At 44.9% G+C, this 14,893-nt stretch overlaps 1 long non-coding RNA gene across 1 annotated transcript; it reads left to right on the top strand.

The window, feature by feature from the left end:
• Positions 1-2,369: 2,369 nt before the first annotated feature.
• Positions 2,370-6,509, top strand: LOC133088665 (uncharacterized). Its single transcript, XR_009700537.1, has 3 exons — positions 2,370-2,450; positions 5,140-5,304; positions 6,359-6,509. It is a non-coding gene; the product is annotated as an uncharacterized LOC133088665 (long non-coding RNA).
• Positions 6,510-14,893: the final 8,384 nt, after the last annotated feature.

Genomic DNA, 14,893 nt, shown 5'->3' with positions numbered 1-14,893 from the left:
TTGGTTGAGATATGGAAGTGGGCCGGTAAGGAGTGCAGTCAGGATGGAGAGCTGGGAGGCACCAGTTGGGCACAGTAGGTGATGGGACTGAAAAAGGTGTGTCTGAGGGGCCCCAGAGGCCAGGCAGAAGTGTGTGGACTTTATCCGCCAGGTGTTTCTGGCAGAAGAGGCCAATTAGCAGTGTAGCAGAGTGATTAAAGACAGGTGCTCTGCAGTCAGATCAGACTGTGTGTATTCAAATCGCAGTTCCAAGACTTTAGTAACTATATTTAACTGTATAACTGTGAGTGGGCTACTTAAACTCTGTGTACCTCTCTTTTCTCATCTCTGAAATGGAGATAATAACAGTGGTACTTTTCTCACCTTGTGGTAAGGAATAAATGAATAAATGAGAATACAGGTAAAGCCCTCAACGCCTGACACATACTAAGGGCTCAGTAATAGTTATGATGATACGATGATATAACCTATATTTTAGGCCAGGCTGGAGGGAAAGAGAGTGAAGGCAGGGAGACCAGTGGGGATTCTAAGGACGTCCTGTGGATGAGAGGTATGGAGGTCCATGGTGAGGTCCCCTGAATGAGTAAGGGACCGAGGCGGAGGGCTCAAGGGGGTCTGGGCTGTTGCAGGAAGGTGGGCAGAACTCGTGTTGAGTGCTGGGGAGTGTGAGGGAGAGGTTGAGAATGGCTTCACTGCAGGAGGGGTGGAGGGACCTCCGTCAGGGTTTGGGGAGGAGGGTAGGTTAGAGAGGTACTTGAGAGGTGAGTTGACCAAGACCTGGGGACAAGTCCCCGTGGCCAGGGAGGAGGAGAGGAAGAGTCCGGGCTGAGCACTTGTGGTTTTGGCTCCGAGTGACTGGCACCTGGGGAGCTATCTTCAGAGTGGACGATGGAGGAGGGTTAGTGAGATGTGGGAGGGGACGGAGGAGAGAAGGGGCTCAGCTGTGCTGAGTGTGGGGTGAGCCCCCTGGGGATTTGCTATCAGGCCTGGAGCTCAGGAGCCAGGTGTGGGCTGGAGATGGGTGTGGGGACCATTTGATAGGCTCGTGGTATGGGCGAGGTCATCCCAGGAAGGCTAAAGATAGAGAAAGGGGCCCCAGCCAACCCCCTGCTGAGAAGCAGCACCTTGGGAGAAGCAGCAGCCAGAGGGCTAAGGAAACCGAGGCGAGCTGTGGGCAGAGAGGGCGAGGGAAGACTGGGCTCCAAGGAGGAGGGCAGACCAAGAGAGCCCCATGCTGGGGAACCGGGGAGGGGCTTGGGGGGGGCTTGGAGGCCACCAGGGACCCCTGCAGAATGCAGTCTGAAGAATAGGGGGCAAAACGCAAGCTGCAGGGAGGTGAGGGATTAATTAATGGAGTGGGGGAAGCGGAGACGGAGGCAGGTGTCACACTGCCTGGAAGCTTGCTTGAGGAGAAGAGGGAGCCACCTGAAGCAGCCAGACCAGGAAGGCTCTGAGCCTCTGGGTAAAGGGGGTGGAGGGTCCTCCCTATGTTTCAGGTAGAGAAACTGAGGCTCATTAGTGAACAAAGTTACAATAAATTAATGGGAAAGACAGCCCAAGATCCCCAACTCTTAATGTAACAATCTTTTTGAATGGACAATTGAAATTGTATAATACACACACATACACACACACACACACTTGTTTTGATCACAGAAATAAAACATGCTTATTGGATAAACCTAGAAACACATGCACAAAAGTACAAGGGGAAAATACAAAACTTACCTGTAATTCTGCCACCCAGAGATAAGCATTTTTACCATTGTGTATTATGAACTTCTACTATTTTCCTCTGCTGATATACAGAAATAGACACCGGGGTCATGTACTTACTGTTTTGTAGATGCCTTGTTTCATTTAGCAACACGTCATGGACGATTTTCCATAGTATCAATAATATATATTCCTTAAGACTTTTTTTTTTTTCTCTTTTAGCTCACAATCTAGTCAGGGAGACAGGACAAGGATGGGATCCTCTGACAATCAATCAGGGCAGAACAATGAGGCTGTGTCTTATCAGGGTGTCTGGGGCTGTGGCTAGAACACCAGACCAGGAGCCCACTGGACTGGCTCATTCAGTCCTGGATTGGCCCCTGGCTCACCATGTAGCCTTGGGTAATATATTTGCCCTCTCTTGACCTCAGAATACCAGAATCACAAACGGATTATGGGCAAGTCTCTTCAGGCCAGCTGCCATCACTGTGAAATGGTAGAGAGAGAGGCTTAGAAAATCAAATGACTCTAACCATCAGGATTCTGCAGGTCAGATAACTGCTTTAAGCCTCAGTTTCTTCATCTGAAAAATGAGAATCACGTTTACCTACTCTGCCCGCCAGGACTCTGGTGAGAATCCAGTTAGATGAACTGTTATGATGCCTAAGAACAATGAATATTTGGACAATATTTGGGCCACACGATCTCACTTGCCATTCCAGCTACCCTATGAGGTAGGTACTATTTTTGTACCTTATTTTTCCAGGTGAGGAAACCATGGCTTGGAGAGGTGAGGTCACTTGTTCAAGGTCACAGGTAGGAAGTGGCAGAGTTGGATTCAAGCCCAGGTCTCCCAGTTACCAGCACCATGGATCTTTACACTGCACCGTTCTGATGTGTGGTGTGGGCCTGAGCAGGAGGAGGAACAAGAGGAGCCCTGGCAAAATAGATAGCTAGTGGGAAGCAGCCGCTTAGCACAGGGAGATCAGCTCGGTGCCTTGTGACCACCTAGGGGGGTGGGATAGGGAGGGTGGGAGGGAGACACAAGAGGGAGGAAATATGGGGCTATATGTATATGTATAGCTGATTCACTTTGTAATACAGCAGAAACTAACACACCATTGTAAAGCAATTATACTCCAATAAAGATGATTGAAAAAAAAAAAAAGAGCCAGATAATAAATAATGTTAGGCTTTGTGGGCCACAGAATCTCTAAAAAAAAAAAAAGAGCCCTGGGAGTCTGTGGCCCATTGCACCCTTGGTTCAGCTGTTGTTTTCCCAGGCACCACCATCTGTGGGGAGTGGCCGCCCTCTGGTGTCCTAAATGTGACTTGTCCTCTCAGGGAGGAGAGCTGGCAACCTGCCTGTCTCCGAAGAAGGGTGAGATGAGCTTGGAACAACCCCAACTCGTCCTTTCAGAGTTTGGGGGTTCAGGGAAAGTGAGTGCACTTCCACAACTTACTGGATGTGAGGCTGTGCCCCAGAGGGCACTGGGTAGAAGTTTCGTCAACTTCAGCCCCCATCTGCCTCTCATCTGGGTGTCATTTTGCAGGGTAAGTGGCCACGTTCTATTTCTGACTCGAGTGCTAGTTAGAAGGGTGTTGCATTATTATTATTCTTTAAACCCTGCATTAATGTTTTACAGGCACTTCTGTATCTATGTTACAACAGAAAAAAAAAAATAGAATTGTTGCCAATCCTTATGGCACAAATTTTACTCTGGGCTGATGAAAATTTTGTCATTGGGCTGGCACCAGATTGCAAAGTGGTTCAGGCAACACCCAAGGATGTGTGCTTTAGAGGGCTTTCTCAGCTCATTTTATAGTCACCATAACCTTATGAAGAAGTTTTTTATGATCATTTTACATATGAGAAAATAGGCTCAAGCTCCATCCAAACTTGTTTGAAGCCAAAGATGCCACTTTGCAAGATGCCACACTGCCCCCCTGTGGCAGCCTTGTGGGTTACTCGGCAAATAGGCCATAGCAGCATGCCCAGTTGTCTTCCAAATCCAAAGATGTTGTGCTTCTTTCTTTGTGATTGGAGGTGCCTGATGCAACAACTATCCTTCACTGTGGAGGGGGTATTCCGCAACATTCTATTATTATAGCTGCTTGGTCTTCCAAAGGCTTGCCTTCTATAGGCCACTGACTCTAGCCAATTACAGGTGATAATTTAAGTAACCGCGTGCCATGGACTGGTAGTAGTGTCCCTTTTTCCAATATCAGTGAGTTCATTACTACTTTTGCATCTAAACAGATTGGAAAACAAATTCCAGAGCTGTTTGCAGTACTAAAGACTTTCAGAGTTTAGTTAGGAAGACAGAGCAATTCTATGTATTCTGGGAATAAAGGCTTTAATACAGAATTGGGGGCTCACACAGCTGTGGGAAGAGCCAGCCAAGCTGAGGGAGTGGAAATCAAGGAAACTGTTGCTGAAGGTCAGAGAAGCTGACACACGAGATCTCTTCTTCAAGCAGTGAAGTGCATAGTTCTCAAAAGCTTGCCTGGAAACCACTGCAAGTCTCAGAAACCTCCGGAAAGCTCCAGGCATCTCAATTTGCAGTGGTAAAGGGGGCAGTTCTGAAGAGCTTGTGTGAAGCTTTTGTGACACTTTTGTCTGTTCATGTGTTTGGCTGCAACCACAGCTAGAGAATAATGGCTTCTACGTCGGCTGTACCTTCCAAATCTTGTGTGAATTCTTTTATTTGGCAAATTCTAACCTGGAAGCACATAGGAAAGGGGACTCTGGGAAATGCAGTTCCCAGTCTTAGAAGGGCGTGGCTGCAGCTGAACACAGACATGCACTCATGGCAAAGATACCGGGACACGTTCACTTTTTTGCCTCAGGGCCAAGTTAATTAACTCTGCTTTTCTCTGTCTTAATATATGGTCTGCAAGAATTTTGCAGAGTATCATGCTGTTCACTATATTAGTGGCATCTACTTACAGACCCATGAGCAGGAAATGTCAAGAATTCTAGATGCCCTCTGATGGGAGATAAACTTCATGAAGGTTCAGGGGTCTGCCACTTGGTGAAGTTTTTAGGGCCCCTCTTATCCTGGAGCAAGAGTTGGCAAATTTTATCTTTAATAAATATTTTAGGCTTTGCAGGGCATAAGGTATCTGTCGCCACTACTCAGTTTTGCCATCGTAGTGTGAAACCAGCCATAGACAATAGTTAACTGAATGGATGCGGCTGTGTTCCAATAAAACTTCATTTACAAAAATAGGAGGGGGATCATATTTGATCTGTGGATGGTTGTTGGCCAACCCCTACCCTAGAGGAGGCATTCCTTCTAAAGTAAAGGACAAATTGTTTCTCCTCACTCCTCTTACCGCTAAGAAAGGGGCACAACACTTGGTTGTATTTTGATGGTAGCATTTACCACACTTGGGAATATTGTTTTGACCCTTAATCAGGTGACTCAGGAGGCTTCCAGTTTTGACTACAACCCTGAGAAGAGAGGACTCTGCAGCTGACCCAGGCTGTGATGCCAGCTGTTCTGCTGCTTCAGCCATTTGACCAGCAGTTACCAGGGTGCCCAAAACGTCTATGGTGCGTGAGGACACTGTGCAGAGTGCCTGGTAAGCTCTGATAGACCTTCTTGTGAAGATTTTTAGGTTTTGAAGCAGGGCTATGACTTCTGTGGTGGAGAAACACTCTCCATTTGAAAAATATTTCCTGGCCTGCTACTGGGCTTTGGTAGAGACTGAATATTTAACCACATGACGCCAAGAGACTATGTGACCATGACTGCCTATCATGAGCTGGTTTTACTGGATCGTTACAGATCCACTGAGTCATAAGGCTGGGTGGGCACAGCACCAATGCATTGTCTGATGAAAGTAATCATTTAGGAGTCATGAATAAATGATAAGGACAGGTGTCCCAGACTCTCATGTGACCTACCAATGCAACTTATTCTGTGGCATCAGGAAGGGGTCCCTATGACCAACTGATAGAGGATGAAAAGATTTGGGCTTGGTTCACTGGTGGTTCAGTGTGATTTGCTGGCACACTCTAGAAAAGGACTGCTCCTGATTACAGACTCTATCGGGGTGGTCCTGAAAGACGAGTGAAGGGGCGTGTTCTCAATGGGTAGAGCTGAAAGTGGTACACTTGGTCATGGATTTCCTATAGAGGGAGATATGGCTCAAGATACCTACACACGGGCTTCCCTGGTGGCGCAGTGGTTGAGAGTCTGCCTGCTGATGCAGGGGACACGGGTTCGAGCCCTGGTCCGGGAGGATCCCACATGCCGCGGAGCAACTAAGCCCATGCGCCACAACTACTGAGCCTGCGCGTCTGGAGCCGTGCTCCGCAACGAGAGGCTGCGACAGTGAGAGGCCCGCGCACCGCGATGAAGAGTGCCCCCGCTCGCCACAACTGGAGAAGGCCCTCGCACAGAAACGAAGAACCAACACAGTCAAAAATAAATAAATAAATAAATAAATTTATAAAAAAAAAAAAGATACCTACACACACTGATTCCTGGGCCATGATGAATGACTTGGCCGATTGGTCAATGGCCAAGAAGGAACAAGACTGAGAGGTTTGGGGAAGAGTTATGTGAGTGTATACTTATGGGAGTGAACATAAAGCATACAGATCTCTGTGTCTTATATTAATGTTTTCCAGAGAGCATCCACTTCAGAAGAGACCACCACCACCACCCCGCCCACTTGCCTCCACCACCCTAGCCTCTCTCCTTGGCCATCCTAGAACTTGCCAGGTGAGCCCAAAGATAATGGCCATGGTGGCATGGATGAAAGTTCTTCATGGACTCAACTACACTGAATCCTTCTCAACAAGGATGATTTAATGCTTGGCCTTCTAGCATCAGAGAATGATGCAGAGCCCTTGATACGGCATCATTCTCCAGAGAGACCTGATGGCTACTTGATGGCTGGTTGACCACATTGGATATCTTATACCATGGCGGAGGCAGTGATTTCTTTTTGCTAGAATCGATAATTTGATAGATTTGCATTCTCTGATTGCATAACCTTCACCAGTACTATTATCTGATATCTTACAGCATGCCTGGTTTATTGTCATGGCATCTCCTACATACTGCCTATGGTAAAGGGACCCGTTTTATAGCAAAGGAATTAGGCAATGAACTCATCACCACATGATTCATTGGTAAATATAACCCATCACCTAGGAGTAGTCAGCCTGATATTAACAGTGGAACAACTAAGTAAAAGTTCAGCTAAGGCACCAGCTTAGGGACAGTACCTTATAGGGTTATAGTGCTGTCCTTTACATGTGGTATATGTGCTGAACCAGTGGCTGATATATGTTGCTGTGTCCTTAATAGGTAAAATATGTAGGTCCATGAAAAAAGGGGTAGAAGTAGGATTGGCTCTTTCATGATCAATCCTGCTGACCTGATTATGAAATCTGTATTTACCATTCCTGCAAATATAGGGGGAAAAACACTTCCTCCAGGGGACACAGTAAAATTTTCATTGTATTTGGAGCTGTGACTCCCACTTAGCAGTTTTAGCTCCTCATGCCAGTGGACCAGCAGGAAAGAAAAAAGTTACGAATAGGCAGTGGTAATTGACCTGATTAGCATTAGGACTTGGGGTTGCTACTACACAATAAGGGTAGAGAACAATATATCTGGAACCCAGGAGATTCATGGGACATCTCTTGTTGATTCAATATCCAGTGCTAACCATTAATGGTCAGGTGCACCAACCATGACCTGAAAAAGGCACAGCAACTAAGGATTAAGACCCTGTAAGGATGAAGCTCTGGGTCACCCCTCTAAGCAAGCAACCTAGACCAGCTGCAGTGCTAGTTGAAAGTGAAAGAAATCCAACATGGCTAATGGAGGAGAATGATGATGAATATCAATTAGCCTCAGGATCAGCTGCAGCTTTAGCTGTGGGGACTGGATCTTGGTTTGCTAACCCTATTTAAGTCATTGCAGGATATCACACCTAGCCATTATCTTTTGGAAAAAAATTAAAGTATAATTCATTTACAATGTTATTTTAGTTTCAGGTGTACCACATGGTATCCAATATTTTTATCCATTATGAAATGATCACCACAATAAGTCTAATTACCATCTGTCACTATACAGTTATTACAATATTATTGACTATATTCCCTGTACTGTACATTACATCCCCATGACTTATTTTATAACTGGAAGTTTGTACCTCTTAATCCCCTTCCCCTATTCCACTCATCCCTCCCACTTCCTCCCCTCTGGCAACCACCAGATTGTTCTCTGCACCTATGAGTCTTTTTCTGTTTTGTTGTGCTTGTTCCTTTGCTTTTTAAAGATTCTACATGTAAGTGAACTCATACAGTATTTGTCTTTCTCTGTCTGACTTATTTCACTTAGCATAACACTGTCTAGGTCCATCCATGTTGTCACAAATGGCAAGATTTCATTTTATTTTATGACTGAGTAATATTCCATTGTACGTATATACCACACCTTCTTTGTCCATTCATCTATCGATGGACACTTACATAGTCATCATCTTGAAGGATTGGACTTGCACTTCTTTTAGGTAAGAAGTGAGGGCTTCTTGTTTTCATATGAGATCCAGATATACTAAGAGGGTGTGAACAGATATGAGAGATGCATGTGGTGCCCTGCACCAAACCCAGTTTATGTGCCCCTTGAGATATGCTCATGTGCTCTGCCCCAGGCCCTAGACTCTTGTCAATGGAGAGTCCTGTCCCCTACTGCCACTTCTCATCTCCTAACACTGCCAACTCTCTCAGCCTCTTTTAGGATGGGATCTGCTTTAACACAGCTTCCAATGTGTTTTCCATGTGGGGACCACAGTAGCTCTGGTGCTCAGGTCCAACCATAATGCACCCAAGAAAGCTCTGGGTCCTCCTAAGGCTTCCAAATGTGGATGAAGCACCATATTGCAGGATGTAATAGCTGGCTTTCCCAGAAGCTTTTTGGAAAGGCTGGATTACAAAGCCCCAAAAGTAGGGAAGTTAATGTTCCATGGGACAAACCTTGAAGAATGAGAGACAGCAGATCAATTCCTCCTCCTTCCTTCCCATGACATACTGTTTCAGGGTGTGGCATTCTTGATAACCTGTTGGTAAGGTATTCTGCATGACCAAGTGGTTGCCTATTCTTTCTGGGGAAACTGTGGCTGGTTTTGTAATACACCACCTTGTATTTGCTTTCTTTTCTCCCCTGCTTTCTTTCACTTTCCCCCCTCACTCTTGCTGCCTGAGATTGTACTTCCAAGGAAAGATTTATCAGGTAAACTTTGCCTCAGGCTCTGATTTGCAGGGGACCCAGGCTAAGACAAGTAGAACCTCAGAGTGGAGTGACTGGGTGAGAGGATTTTGTTTTTTAAAAAAATGCTGTAGTAGAAAGCAACAGAAATGGTTTGAGTAACTAAGATAAAAGGGAGGGAATATTTTAAAGGAATGTAATTTAAAGGAACAAATCAAAGACTGAACAAGCCCGTAGAGCAGATGGGAACCAGGGAAGATCTGCTGATGTTTATAACAGAATTAATGGATGGTAAAAGTGATAGTTTTAAAAGATGAGCACATATTTTTGGATACTCTTTGCTTCAAGAGGTGGAGCCTAATCCCCTCTTATTGAATGTGGGCTGTACTTAGTGACTTACTTCTAATGAATAAAATACGGCAGAAATGATGGTCTGTGGCTTCTGAATCTAGGCCATAGAAAACACTGTGACTTTCACCTTGCTCCCTCTTCGATCACTTGATCTGGAGGAAGCCTGCAGCTGCCGTGTCTTTTTTTTTTTTTAATTAATTAATTTATTTTTGGCTGTGTTGGGTCTTCGTTTCTGTGCGAGGGCTTTCTCTAGTTGCGGCAAGCGGGGGCCACTCTTCATCGCGGTGCGCGGGCCTCTCACTGTCGCGGCCTCTCCCGTTGCGGAGCACAGGCTCCAGACGCGCAGGCTCAGTAGTTGTGGCTCACGGGCTCAGTTGCTCCGCGGCATGTGGGATCTTCCCAGACCAGGGCTCGAACCCGCGTCCCCTGCATTGGCAGGCAGATTCTCAACCACTGCGCCACCAGGGAAGCCCGTGTTATAGTTTTAATTGCAGTTTTTTCTTTCTTAATGCTACATAAAATGATGTGCCTGAGAATAGATGACGTCTTAGATTTAATGAAATGCAGCAATATATAGAAAAATAAGTAACAATTTAGGGGCAGACCTCTCAAAATCATTGCAACTTTGTAACAATTGCAATAAAAAATGCAAAAATGATCCTAATGAATATACTAGTATAGGTAAAAAGACATGCTAAAATCCTAAAATACATAAATAAATACCTCAATGAATTTAGGACTTTAGCCTACAAAGGTGAGGTAACTTGATGAAGGGGATGTAGATTCTGAGTTATGGAGATAAGGGCAAGATGCACAAATATTGGGGAAAACTTCATGTCATTTATTTCCATGACAGAGCTGTGGCCAAGAGGAAGAATGTGGAGCAAATGGCTATCATGTACAATATAGATCATATACACTTACCCCTTAGTTTGCAGCATCCAGTCACATTAGTTGACTTAAATTCAGATGTTGTTAGTTGGTGGTGCAAAGCATTAACATTCTGGAAAAATTATGTATGAACCAGTACAGCTTCTGCATAATAATGACATCATTTCCCCATAAGCTAGTCACATGAGAACTAGTTTGTGTTTCAGAAACATACTTTGGAGCAGAACAGACTGAACTTTTCATTTTTCCCTAGTAACCTTGCCAAGTTAGTACTCTTCACATTTTACAGATAAGAAAATGAATCGAGGATCAGAAATTTGCTTTGGGTCACATGGTTGGTAAGTGATGGCGACGGTAGAAATCAAATCCAGGTCTTAATTCCAGAGCCCATGCTTTTTGCACTTATGTCACAAAGCCCACTGCAACAAGATTTCCCTTATTCCTCAACATCATCTTCCCCATCCCAGAATAATTATATCTTTTGCTGGATGAACTCTTAGCCATGTATCCCTTTGGCTAAGGTTTTAGAATATGGCAAGTGAGCAGTAACAGAGATAGTTGATTTTTCCTTTAAATATTTTCTAAAGTTGTTTGGTAAGTTTGGCTCTCAAATTTCTGTCTTTAATTAGTAATTGAATTTCCTGATGTTGTAAGGTCAGTTTGTCTCTGGACAAAAAGTAAGGAAATTAAGGAAACACTCCCATTCACCACTACAACAAAAACAATAAAATACCTAGGAATAAAGCTACCTAAGGAGACAAAAGACCTGTATGCAGAAAACTATAAGACACTGATGAAAGAAATTAAAGGTGATACAAACAGATGGAGAGATATACCATGTTCTTGGATTAGAAGAATCAACATTGTGAAAATGACTATACTACCCAAAGCAATCTACAGATTCAATGCAATCCCTATCAAACTACCAATGGCATTTTTCACAGAACTAGAACAAAAAATTTCACAATTTGTATGGAAACATAAAAGACCCCGAATAGCCAAAGCAATCTTAAGAAAGAAAAACGGAGCCAGAGGAATCAGGCTCCCAGACTTCAGACTATACTGCAAAGCTACAGTGATCAAGACAGTATGGTACTGGCACAAAAACAGAAATATAGATCAATGGAACAGGATAGAAAGGCCAGAGATAAACCCACACACATATGGTCACCATATTTTTGATAAAGGAGGCAAGAATATACAATGGAGAAAAGACAGCCTCTTCAATAAGTGGCACTGCGAAAACTGGACAGCTACATGTAAAAGAATGAAATTAGAACACTCCCTAACACCATACACAAAAATAAACTCAAAATGGATTAAAGACCTAAATGTAAGGCCAAACACTATAAAACTCTTAGAGGAAAACATAGGAAGAACACTCTCTGATATAAATCACAGTAAGATCCTTTTTGACCCACCTCCTAGAGAAATGGAAATAAAAACAAAAATAAACAAATGGGACCTAATGAAACTTAAAAGCTTTTGCACAGCAAAGGAAACCATAAACAATACCAAAAGACAACCCTCAGAATGGGAGAAAATATTTGCAAATGAAGCAACTGACAAAGGATTAATCTCCAAAATTTATAAGCAGCTCATGCAGCTCAATATCAAAAAAACAAACAACCCGATCTACACGTGGAACTGCTCCTACAGAACACCCACTGAACGCTGGCAGAAGACGTCAGACCTCCCAAAAGGCAAGAAAATCCCCACGTACTTGGGTAGGGCAAAAGAAAAAAGAAATAACAGAGACAAAAGAATAGGGACGGGACCTGCACCAGTGGGAGGGAGCTGTGAAGGAGGAAAGGTTTTCACACACTAGGAAGCCCCTTCGTGGGCAGAGACTGCGGGTAGCAGAGGGGGGAAGCTTCGGAGCCACGGAGGAGAGCGCAGCCACATTGGTGCGGAGGGCAAAGCGGAGATTCCCGCACAGAGGAGCGGTGCCGACCAGCACTCACCAGCCCGAGAGGCTTGTCTGCTCAGCCGCCGGGGCGGGCGGGGCCTGGGAGCTGGGGCTCGGGCTTCGGTGCTAGCCGGGAGGGAGTCCGGGAAAAAGACTGCAGCTGCCAAAGAGGCAAGAGAATTTTTCTTGCCTCTTTGTTTCGCGGCGCGCAAGGAGAGGGGATTCAGAGCGCCGCCTAAACGAGCTCCAGAGACGGGCGCGAGCCGCGGCTATCAGCGCGGATCCCACAGCAACAGGGACGCAGAGGGAAAAACGGAGAGATTCCCGCACAGAGGCTCGGCGCCGAGCAGCACTCACCAGCCCGAGAGGCTTGTCTGCTCACCCGCCGGGGCGGGCGGGGGCTGGGAACTGAGGCGCGGGCTTCGGTCGGATCCCAGGGAGAGGACTGGGGTTGGCTGCGTGAACACAGCCTGAAGGGTCTAGCGCACCACAACTAGCCGGGAGGGTGCACGAGAAAAAGTCTGCAGCTGCCGAAGAGGCAGGAGACTTTTTCTTGCCTCTTTGTTTCGCGGCGTGCAAGGAGAGGGGATTCAGAGCGCCACTTAAACGAACTCCAGAGACGGGCGCGAGCCGCGGCTATCAGCGCGGACCCCAGAGACGGGCATGAGACGCTAAGGCTGCTGCTGCCGCCACCAAACAGCCTGTGGGCGAGCACAGGTCATTCTCCACACCGCCCCTCCCGGGAGCCTGTGCAGCCCGCCACGGCCAGGCTCCCGTAATCCGGGGACAACTTCCCCGGGAGAGTGCACGGCGCGCCTCAGGCTGCTGCAACGTCACGCCGGCCTCTGCCGCCGCAGGCTCGCCCCGCCTCCTCCGTACCGCTCCCTCCCCCCGGCCTGACTGAGCCAGAGCCCCCGAATCATCTGCTCCTTTAACCCCGTTCTGTCTGGGCGGGGAACAGACGCCCTCAGGGGACCTACATGCAGAGGCGGGTCCAAATCCAAAGCTGAACCCCGGGAGCTGTACGAACAAAGAAGAGAAAGGGAAATCTCTCCCAGCAGCCTCAGAAGCAGCGGATTAAAGCTCCACAAACAACTTGATGTGCCTGCATCTGTTGAATACCTGAATAGACAACGAATCATCCCAAATTTAGGAGATGGACTTTGGGAGCAGGATATATTAACTTTTCCCCTTTTCCTTTTTTTTGTGAGTGTAGATGTGTATGCTTCTGGGTGAGATTTTGTCTGTATAGCTTTGCTCTCACCGTTAGTCCTAGGGTTAGGTCCGTCCTTTTTTTTTTTTTTTTTTTTGGCTTAAAAATTTTTTTTTTCCCTAATAAATGTTTTCTTAATAATTTTTTCCTTATTTTCTATTTTTAAAAAAAATTTTTAATAAGTTTTTTCATATTTTTTATTTTTTTAAAAAATTAAAAAATTTTTTTTCTTAATAAATTTTTTCTAAATAATTTTTTTCTTATTTTTAGTATAAAAAATTAATAAATCTATTTTTAAAAATTAAAAAAAATTTTTTTTTCTTAATAAATTTACTCTTAATAATTTTTTTTCTTATTTTTTATTATAATTGCTTTATTTTATTTTATTTTATCCTCTTTTTTTCTTTCTTTCCATTTTTTCTCCCTTTTATTCTGAGCCGTGTGGATGAAAGGCTCTTGGTGCTCCAGCCAGGCATCAGGGCTGTGCCTCTGAGGTGGGAGAGCCAACTTCAGGACACTGGTCCACAAGAGACCTCCCAGCTCCACGTAATACCAAACGGCGAAAATCTCTCACAGATCTCCATCTCAACATCAAGACCCAGCTTCACTCAACGACCAGCAAGCTACAGTGCTGGACACCCTATGCCAAACAACTAGCAAGACAGGAACACAGCCCCATCCATTAACAGAGAGGCTGCCTAAAATCATAATAAGGCCACAGACACCCCAAAACACACCACCAGACGTGGACGAACCCACCAGAAAGACAACATCCAGCCTCATCCACCAGAACACAGGCACTAGTTCCCTCCACCAGGAAACCTACACAACCCACTGAACCAACCTTAGCCACTGGGGACAGATACCAAAAACAACGGGAACTACGAACCTGCAGCCTGTGAAAAGGAGACCCCAAACACAGTAAGATAAGCAAAATGAGAAGACAGAAAAACACACAGCAGATGAAGGAGCAGGGTCAAAACACACCAGACCTAACAAATGAAGAGGAAATAGGCAGTCTACCTGAAAAAGAATTCAGAATAATGATAGTAAGGATGATCCAAAGTCTTGGAAATAGAATAGACAAAATGCAAGAAACATTTAACAAGGACGTAGAAGAACTAAAGAGGAACCAAGAAACGATGACAAGCACAATAAATGAAATTAAAAATACTCTAGATGGGATCAATAGCAGAATAACTGAGGCAGAAGAACGGATAAGTGACCTGGAAGATAAAATGGTGGAAATAACTACTGCAGACCAGAATAAAGAAAAAAGAATGAAAAGAACTGAGGACAGTCTCAGAGACCTCTGGGACAACATTAAACGCACCAACATTCGAATTATAGGGGTCCCAGAAGAAGAAGAGAAAAAGAAAGGGACTGAGAAAATATTTGAAGAGATTATAGTTGAAAACTTCCCTAATATGGGAAAGGAAATAGTTAATCAAGTCCTGGAAGCACAGAGAGTCCCATACAGGATAAATCCAAGGAGAAACACACCAAGACACATATTAATCAAACTATCCAAAATTAAATATAAAGAAAACATATTAAAAGCAGCAAGGGAAAAAC

Source organism: Eubalaena glacialis, chromosome 3, assembly GCF_028564815.1.
Source record: "Eubalaena glacialis isolate mEubGla1 chromosome 3, mEubGla1.1.hap2.+ XY, whole genome shotgun sequence".
Classification (NCBI taxonomy): Eukaryota; Metazoa; Chordata; class Mammalia; order Artiodactyla; family Balaenidae; genus Eubalaena; species Eubalaena glacialis.
The sequence above is the reverse complement of the archived record's forward strand: the minus strand, read 5'-3'. Positions and strand labels throughout refer to the sequence as shown.